This window comes from Nipponia nippon, unplaced genomic scaffold, assembly GCF_047370975.1.
Source record: "Nipponia nippon isolate SJK-2023a ecotype South Korea unplaced genomic scaffold, ASM4737097v1 scaffold_2, whole genome shotgun sequence".
Classification (NCBI taxonomy): domain Eukaryota; kingdom Metazoa; phylum Chordata; class Aves; order Pelecaniformes; family Threskiornithidae; genus Nipponia; species Nipponia nippon.
This window is the reverse complement of record NW_028262336.1, coordinates 23,599,867-23,608,837: the sequence shown is the minus strand read 5'-3', so window position 1 is coordinate 23,608,837 and position 8,971 is coordinate 23,599,867. Positions and strand designations below refer to the sequence as shown.

Below are 8,971 nucleotides of genomic sequence, written 5' to 3'. Positions count from 1 at the left end.
TCTCACCCTCACTGCAGAGCAGAGCATACTTGAAACCTTCAGACTGACAGAGACAGACGTTTCACACTACAGCTTCACCGTAATTGTACGGACAGTATTAAATGCAAAATTAATTCAGAGTGATGAATGTGAACCATCCACATTCAAGTAAATTTTGCTGATTTAAAAATAAATTCAATGAAAATCTTTAATATGTACATCGTATATCTGATTAAGTCTATAAGGATTTTTATTTTGATAAAGACTATGCATAATTTAAATTGTCTATTGACATTTATATACCTACACGCAATATAGTTTTATCTCATTATATAGCTTGAATGAACGGAATACCTGTTCACCTGATCAGCATCTTAAATAGACTGTTTGCAGTACTGAAAACTATTATACATAATGTATGTCAGTTGCTACCGAAGTGCTTCATGAGTGTAGCACCTAGCTGGGTATGTTCGTCTTTTCTATACAGATTCAGATCTACTTTTCTAATATTGCCTAAATAGAAGTCAATATTGAATAACACATCTGTGTTAAAAAATCACTTCTGTGTCTGAACGTTTCCACGTAGCTCTTTTGAGTGTTCTTAGCATGTGGGATGGACAGTTTACGAAGAAAAGAATTGCATATTTGCAGGAACTGTATCATCATTTTAATTGCTAAGGCAATATTTTTATGACTAAAGACTAATTATATCTTGAGCAACTTGAAAACTACATACAGCGCATAGTTTCTGTCTCTTAAGAAAACAAGACAACAAGAAAAAGTATTACACTAACAGATAAGAACAATTTATTTTAACAATAGTGTTGATGTTTACAATAAAACACAATTCCTCCCACACAAGTGGAAAAAATATACTGCAGCCAAAATACCACTTCTGAAATGAACAAATAGTTTAGATGCCTGGGCTGTGCGAAGCCTTTGTCTCAGTGAAGTCTGATATATCAACAAGGTCCTGCAGCATCTTGGGTTAGACACAGGAAACAGAGAAAAATGGCTCAGAACTAACACACCTATAAAACATTAAGAAATACAAATCAAATTATGTGTTGTAGATCAGAAGTTCAAGACTAATGAAGAGTGCAGAATAACCTGTGTGCTTGTGAATCTTCTTATGCAAAGTCAGTGAAGTACTTAATACATGAGGAACAACCTAAATCTCACTGTGTTTTCTGTCAGAGGGGGAAAAAATACAAAAAGTGATGGAGAGGCTGGAAGTTGAGTCCGGTGCTTAGAGTATTGCTGGCTCAATCTAAATTGAACAGGTACAAGAAATTGATTCTGTGTGAGAAGTGATTTTAATGCTGTAGTATGATTTTTACACCAATATTCTCTATCAGATTAAAAAAGTAAATTAAATGAGAGAATATTTAAATGCCGTATTGTGTTCTCACTTAGACAAAGAAAAAAGATGGCAACTAACTAAAAAATAATCTTTGTCCCATGTTACAGGAAAAGCTAAGCAACAGTTTTCCCATAGACTGAAATCATTATTCAAACAACAATAGAATGAATGTTTTCTAGGCCTCAAACATCAGTGTTTATGCTTTATGTTTTAAAAGTTAATTAATGCTGTAGCAATACAGCTGAAAATACACTTTGTAGTAATTATCTATCAGTATTGTCTATAATAATAATAATATTATGGTTGAAAGCCTTTTGTATATTTTAGTATCTGTTCTGAGTTGTGGGTTTGGTTTTTTTTTTGGAGGTGCAAACTGGCATTCAGTTTAAATTTTAATTCTAAATCTTACATGGCATCTAGTCCAGTTTTCTAAACATACAAATATGTAACATCCTAATGTTGCACAATGGATAACAGGTTTTTTTTTTTTTCTTTTAGGAACAGTTCTGCTGCTTAACATTTGAAATAATAGGTATATTTTCCTTTTTTCCCTTCCAGACAAGGAAAGCGCCTTTGGTTCTCTAAATTCTGCAGAGAAACAATCACAGTCCAAAGCTGCTGGTTCCCCTCCGCCTAGGTCCCAAGAGCCTGACTTGTGATTGTTGCTAAAAAACCTCACAAGTTAGGGTCTCAGGGACTAGGAAAAGTCCGATATGATCCAGTAGAATTCGTCTTCCAATAAACTGAATTGCTTAGGAGTCATAATCGCTGTCAGTAAAACTTTCATTGCTATTGTTAAAAGCAAAAACAAAACTAAAAAGAAACCCAAAAAACAACGTCCCCCCCAAATCAACAACCTCTCCTTCCCCCCAAATAAACAAACCACAGTTTCAAGTAGGGGGCAGAAAAGATCAAATAAGCAGGCAAGACACATACATACATTCAAACAATGTATCAGCTGACTGAACAGACTTTTCTTAGAGTATAGTCCTTAACTTTTGAAAAGAAAAAACAAAGAACACAGGAAAAAAATCTTCACTGCCTCGTCTCGCAAGTGGCCATATTATAATGCATCAGAGGGAAGCGTCTAAAAATGGGTTAAAATCTGCTTCCAGCAGATTTGTACAGTAACAATTTTATTCTATTTCTCTTAATGCCTGAAAGAAGGATTAAATGCTTGTTAAGGGGTTTCTAATTGAAATATTTCCCCATTATACTTTTAGTCCTACTGTTCAGGTGGGCCCTGGGTTACAGAGTACTTTAAACCCATTCACAATGCAAGGATAACCTTTGGGCGTGTATTCACTTTTTGCCTCTTCCCCACATTCAACATTTAATCCTTCTACAGACTGCTAGCAAAAGCCTCTTCCTTTCCAATGGCAAAACTAGCTTTCGCTCCATAAGCTGTAGAAAACATTGACATGCAGAGATTGTTGTCACTTGAACTAGATTACTCAAAGCACACATAACTTTCAAATACTGTCGATACAGTAAGAAGAAATGCTCGGATTTCCCGAATAATTTCGTTCTGAAGCCGAACACTTTTAATGGCACGACCACAATCCCAAATTGCTTTCGCATTCATCCTCCTCCGATCTTTAGCCTTGTTTGCAGAACGAAAAAGAAAATTTCTACTTTAGGGACGGGATCCACCGTGGCTTTTTTTTTTTTTTTTTTCCTCCATCAGAGCCCAGAGCAAAAGAAACAGCAGCCATAAAGGTCCTAGCCACTGGAGCAGAATCTGGCATAGAAAACTCAGTGCTCTTCGGGAAGCCGTTCAGCTTTAAAAAGGAAAAAAAGAGAAGAGGGGGGGAAGAATTAGAATCTCTGCTGGTCGAACAGGTGAATCATCCATTTACAAGAAAGCTGTACAGAGCGCTCTGCTGAAGAAAAGATTTGCCAGTGCCCCCCACCCCCACCCCTGCCCTTCACCCTCCCCTCCAGAATGATACTTCAGATTTCAGAACATTTTGGATTATTTAAAATATTATTTCAGCTGATGATATAATGCAACATTATATAAGAGCCGTTTCTTTGTCACTGTGCACCATTCAATCACTTATGCCTCAGACACAAAATAGTTAAACGAAACAAAATATATATATGAGAGAGATATATATATGTATAGCAGTCCCTAGATTTCATTCAATTTCTTTTTTTAAAGCTGATCATGATTTAACAAACAATTTTGACCACAGCTTTCAAATCAATAATTAGAATGAAAAATCTCTCCCCTCTATAAATATGACATTAACATAATTATACCACCCCCATCGCATAGACCCATCCTCTTTAGGGAATACATCTGATGCTCTGAAGATGGAAATCAGTCAGATTTTAGTTGCTCTCAAACGTACCTTTGCTTCTCACTGACTGACTGGCTTTACCTTCCATGCACACACACAGTCACTAGCGCACACACGCACACACACACACACATACACATGCGCGCGCACATGCACACACACACACACACACGCACAAAAAGGCAAGGCAAAGCAGCGGATGCTGACTCAGAGCAGTTGTGTGTGGAGGGGGTGGTATCGGCTGGTATTTTCACTGCACTCATCATTAACATTAACTCACTCTCTAGCATCCACCCTCTCTCAGACCTGCTGGACTGCAGCATTTGCATGACGCTGTCACTCTAGCCCTTGTGGGTCAGATGTTAGAAGAAAAAAAGCCTCAAGGCTCTCATAAGGAATGCCTTCATTTCTTCCAAAGGGTCCCTCTTCTTATTTTTCCACCTTTCTACTTCCTCTGTTGCTGTGTCTCAGTTGTTTGACATCTTTCCGGAAGAAAATGTCTTGAGCTGCAATAAGCCAGTAGTCAGTCGGTCCTCCCCTCACCTCACACTCCTATTCCCACCCCCTTTTTTTCCTAATCAATAAGACAGATCTCCAAATGCAGTTGTGAAAACAGGCTCTGACACACAGACTTTCATCCTCGATCCTCTGCCTCAGGAATAGCAGGCAACCCAGGCTCACACGTGATGTAGAGAGAAATAATGCCAGTAATTCTTGAACAGTCTTAGGAGTTTATTCTACGCCTTCTTCATTTTTTCCTTCGCTCGAATAAATACCAGTGGGAAGGACACACTAGCTCTCAAAAGCTACAAGGATTCATTTCTTCAGAAAATAATGAAAATTAAAAAGACTAATATTAATCTTCCTCAAAATTAATGCTATCTTTTTTTTCCCCCCACTCATTGTGCTCTTTATAAGTAGGAATTGTCTCATAGCCAAAACACTGCCAGGGTCTGAATAACCATTCACTGTGCTGAAATCGTGAGTTTCTGGACTTCAATCGGTATTTAACCGGACTAAGTAATTTTTTTTCTTTTTTTTTTAAATTTTAGACTTCTTAATTAAAAATAAAATAAAAAAATAGAAGCTGCTTGCGTCAGAGGGAGCACTGCAAGAGAACAATGGCAATACACCCGCACCACCACACCGAGTACTGAAAACGCATGTTTGAGCTACGCTTGTGTATTTATCTGTATGGTATTTGCTCCGTGTTGGTAGAGCAGTCTGCACACGTACACGTACATCGAATACACACACACACACACAGAGAAACTCAAGACGCGTATATAAAATACACAACACAAAACAAAGCACAAAGGCTGTTAACTGAAATACAGGCACAAGTTGCCTGACAGGCTATGAAAATCCACAGAGCATAATTATTGTGTGCATTTTTACCTTGTTCCTTTGTTCTTAAGGCAAGGGACTTTAATGACTTACGGTGTTGACAATCTTTCAGCTTTTCCCTTTTTACGCCAACAGTATTTGGGAATTATTTTTCCAGACAATACCACGCCACTGTGATTCGCGGTATAAAAATTATTTACCAGAGGGGGGGACAGGTGATACGTAATTCGCCAGCCAATTCTCAAAGCTGCCTGGTGCCGTAGAAACTCTCGGCGTAGCCGGGCAGGCAGGTCCCAGGATGCAGTGCTACACCGCAGTCCCAGCTCAGGTAGCCGCTTGGCAACCTTACGGCGGCAGCAAACGTGAAGGGCATCCGCTCGCAGGAAAGGTCCAAAAGAAAACACTGCGCAGCCCCGAAGAAAGGAAGCCAAAACGCCGGGGTACACGCCCTAAGCCCAGTTCGTACACGCTTATGACCGGTTGTCGTGATGGTAATTAATTTCTTAGGTAAAGGACGGAGGAAAGTAGACAATTAGGAAACAGTTAAGTTTGTAATCTCAGAGAAAGGGAGAGACAGAGACAGACACACACCCACAGACAGAGACAGAGAGCGAGCGGAGAACGCCAAGCATGAGACAACAAAACCAAGACTGAAATCAGATTGGAGAAACTGAAAAAAATACAGGATTACAGCATTCAGCTTAGCATTTACTGAGGTATATATAAAAAAAAATTAACACATGCACAGCATGGCTTAAAATACTTATTGCCATCAATAGTCTGTGATGGATGCCGGCTTCTTACTGCTATACGTACATTAGATTGGTCATTGCCTCTTAATCTCCTTTTGCTCAGACCCATCCATTTTTTGCTGCTCCAGCATCTGTGCCCTTTATGCTTTTTTTCTGTATAGTTACCCACAATACCCTGGATAAATTAATGTCATGACCCTGCTATGGCTATCAGACAGAAAAAAAAGTCTACTATTTTAATAATTGAACGTGCGCGTACAGCAAACTGCCTACTGATAGCCCAGTTTTGTGGACTGCCTCCAAAAGCAGCCTTTGCTAGCTCTGCGAATCAGAAACAACAGATGCAAATACTAGCCACATAGCCCCAGCTCTCTGTCTTGCTTTTTTTTTTTTTTTTAAAACCCACCCTTTTCAGTCTGTGCCATTTCATTTTCCCTGTGTCTGCTCCCCTCAATGGTTAAAAACATTAGCCTGCTGAAATTAGAAGCTTTTGAATAAAAGCATAACGATGGGTGAAAATTATAAATGGCTGCAGATTCTGGAAATTTATATCCAGACGGTGAGTAGGGAAAAGTACCCAGGTTCAAGTGCTGAGCCTCACTCGGGAGCACCTCTGGGGCCAATGGGACTGCAGACTAGATTAAATCAATAGTCGTCTGAAACGAGATGTCGTAATCAATCAGCTCAATTACCACTGTCATAGATCTGGGCTTAAGGTCTTTCCTGATTCCACTCTTCTAATCATTAACCCTTATACATCCTCAAAATAGGAACTCACACTTGCTCTGCTGCACTACCTTTCAGATCATCAAAGTTTAACTTAACATCTTCCCCTCTTTCTCTGTTTCCCTATTTAAATAATATAAGAATGGGTCAGCAAGAAATATTTTAAACGTGAATATGGCAAGGTTAGATGCACTCCTTTAAAGGTACCTATTACATATTTGCTGTGTGCGTGTTTATATATTATTATTATGCCTCCGGGAGCGGCTGGGTGGATCAAAGACTGCTGTTTAATTAACATTCAACTCAGCTGTTTCCTTGGAGATTAAAAATAGAAGACTAGTTGAATTAAACTGAAGCCCTTCACTCCTTTCACTAATCCAATATTATAGAACTCCTCTCCCCTCAACCTAGTTAGGAACAACTCATTTCTGGTTAATCAACCACTAGGAAAATCCATTTTCAGTTTGAAGGTAAGTGTGAAAAAGTTGGAAAGATATTTTTGCATGCATGTCTGAATTTCATGGACTTGCCCAGTCATTTACATTTTGCATCCACAGTAGAATAAATCCCCATGCGATGCAAGGAGAAAAGAACCATTGGGTTTGAATACGAGCAGAGCCACTTTAAAATCTTGCCTGTAATTACTATTCGATATATGAAGATTAAATGTCATCCATTTAACTTTTTTTTTTTTTTATTCCTGTGCAGGTCCTGAAAAGATCAAAAAGCTTTTCAGAAAAATGCTCCAGCAATTGTCACATATCCTTCTCTCTGCTTCTCAGGAGGAAAGAAAGAATCCAGGTAGCAGGTATCCAGAATTTTGGTCTCTTAAATTTGATTTATTCTGCCGATAGACTCAAATTATAATAGTGAAAGAAAACCCCATTACATTTACAGTTACATCACTGTCTGTACACACTGCCTCTGTTTCCAGGCAGAACCACACCTTTTTTAACCATAGATCTGCTTTTCAGCTGGAGAGATCGAACGCGCAGCCTTAGTCCCCGCAGCCCTGTGAATGCCGAACAGCAGAATTAGCCCCCGTGCCACGGCAATGATATTTTGGGGAGGAATTTGTGCTCCTAGAGGTGCTAGGAGTGGGTACGAGACAGGGGCAGCAAATAGGTGTTTCATGGCAGAGGCTGAGGGTCTGGCTGCAGGGAGGGCACCTGCCGGGGCAGGGCACGGCGCTATCCAAGACACGTTATAATTGGAGATCGATTGCCGGATTTAATGACCCAGCTGTTTTCTTTAGTAGAAATGTAAAAAATTGGTCTAGAAAATTATTCAGCTGCTAGCATAGGTGCTTTTTAACAGGCTTATACCTCACCTAGGAGCAACTTTGTTGCAGTAACTGACCCCTCACAGATGGAAAAAAATTACCTCAGCTTTGCATCTTTTCTGAGAAAGATTTAGCTGACAGTGGGATGAGATACAAAAAGAACCTTAATTCTATCCTTTAGTAATGCTAAATGAATGCCATGCACCAGACACCACCTTAAACTGGATGAAGGGTACTGCTCGGTTTTGCAGGCAGCAGTTAAGACTGTAAGCATCATCCACAAGGGGACAGCAGTCACATCCACACTGGAAAGATGCAGTTTGTGTACATGAAGAGAATGAGAGTAGCAGCCATTGCTGAAACCACCCAAAAATTTAAAAAAAAAAAAAAAAAGAAGGAAAAAAAGGCGTTTCCTGCATTATTATTTATGGACAGAAAGGGAAGAGAGGTGAGGCTGGACGTGGATGTCAGATATCAAAACCCATTCAAATACAGGATGAGCCTTTTGTTTCTTAGACAGCAAGAGTAACGCTATTTGCAATATTAACACAAACTTTGTGTGAAAGATAAGGATTCTCTGGAATAACAAATAATAATGTTAAGAGAATGTGGTGACAAGAATGAGATACTATTGGAGCAAAATCAGAACATATCTAACATGAAGGGAGAAATGCAGTAATACCAAAGGTTATTCTCATTTTACAGTTCTCATCTTCATATTCTCAGTGTGCTCCAACTGGGAGGTAACACCCTCGTCCCTCTTCTTTTTCTAGGAGCAAAAGTTCTTCATCACAGTGCACATGAAAGGGATACCCATTAAAATAAAAGGTTTAGCTTCCTTTACTGTAACATTTAAATGACTTAGAACAATGAGACTGTTAGAGTGACCTGTGTCTAAGCATATGCCACAGTTTTGTATGATTGTCCATGATACCTTCTCACCTCACTGATGAACAGCAAGGGGGTAAAGACTTCAGAAAAATCCCACAGCTATCTAGTCCCAGATCTATCACAAAAGTCTACCCTCTTAATTTCTTGTTTAGAAATGCTACACCCAGCCTTTGCCTTATCTTTTAGTAACAGTGCCTTTTGTAACTTAGCTGAAATTCCCACCTGATCATGAAGTATTAAAAAATACATATAGCCTACACAATCTATTACAGAAAGGAAATCACACAAATAAAAACACAGAGAAACAGCAATATCCTTCTCTTCC

The 8,971-nt window shown here is 39.1% G+C and overlaps 1 long non-coding RNA gene across 1 annotated transcript in view; it reads right to left on the bottom strand.

Annotated features, from left to right (window-relative positions):
- Window positions 1–761: 761 nt before the first annotated feature.
- Window positions 762–8,971, bottom strand: part of LOC148055692 (uncharacterized) — a 175,342-nt gene continuing 167,132 nt past the window's right edge. The window contains exon 7 of the long non-coding RNA XR_015704633.1: window positions 762–3,123. This is a non-coding gene — a long non-coding RNA (uncharacterized LOC148055692). The remainder of the gene's footprint in view (window positions 3,124–8,971) is intronic.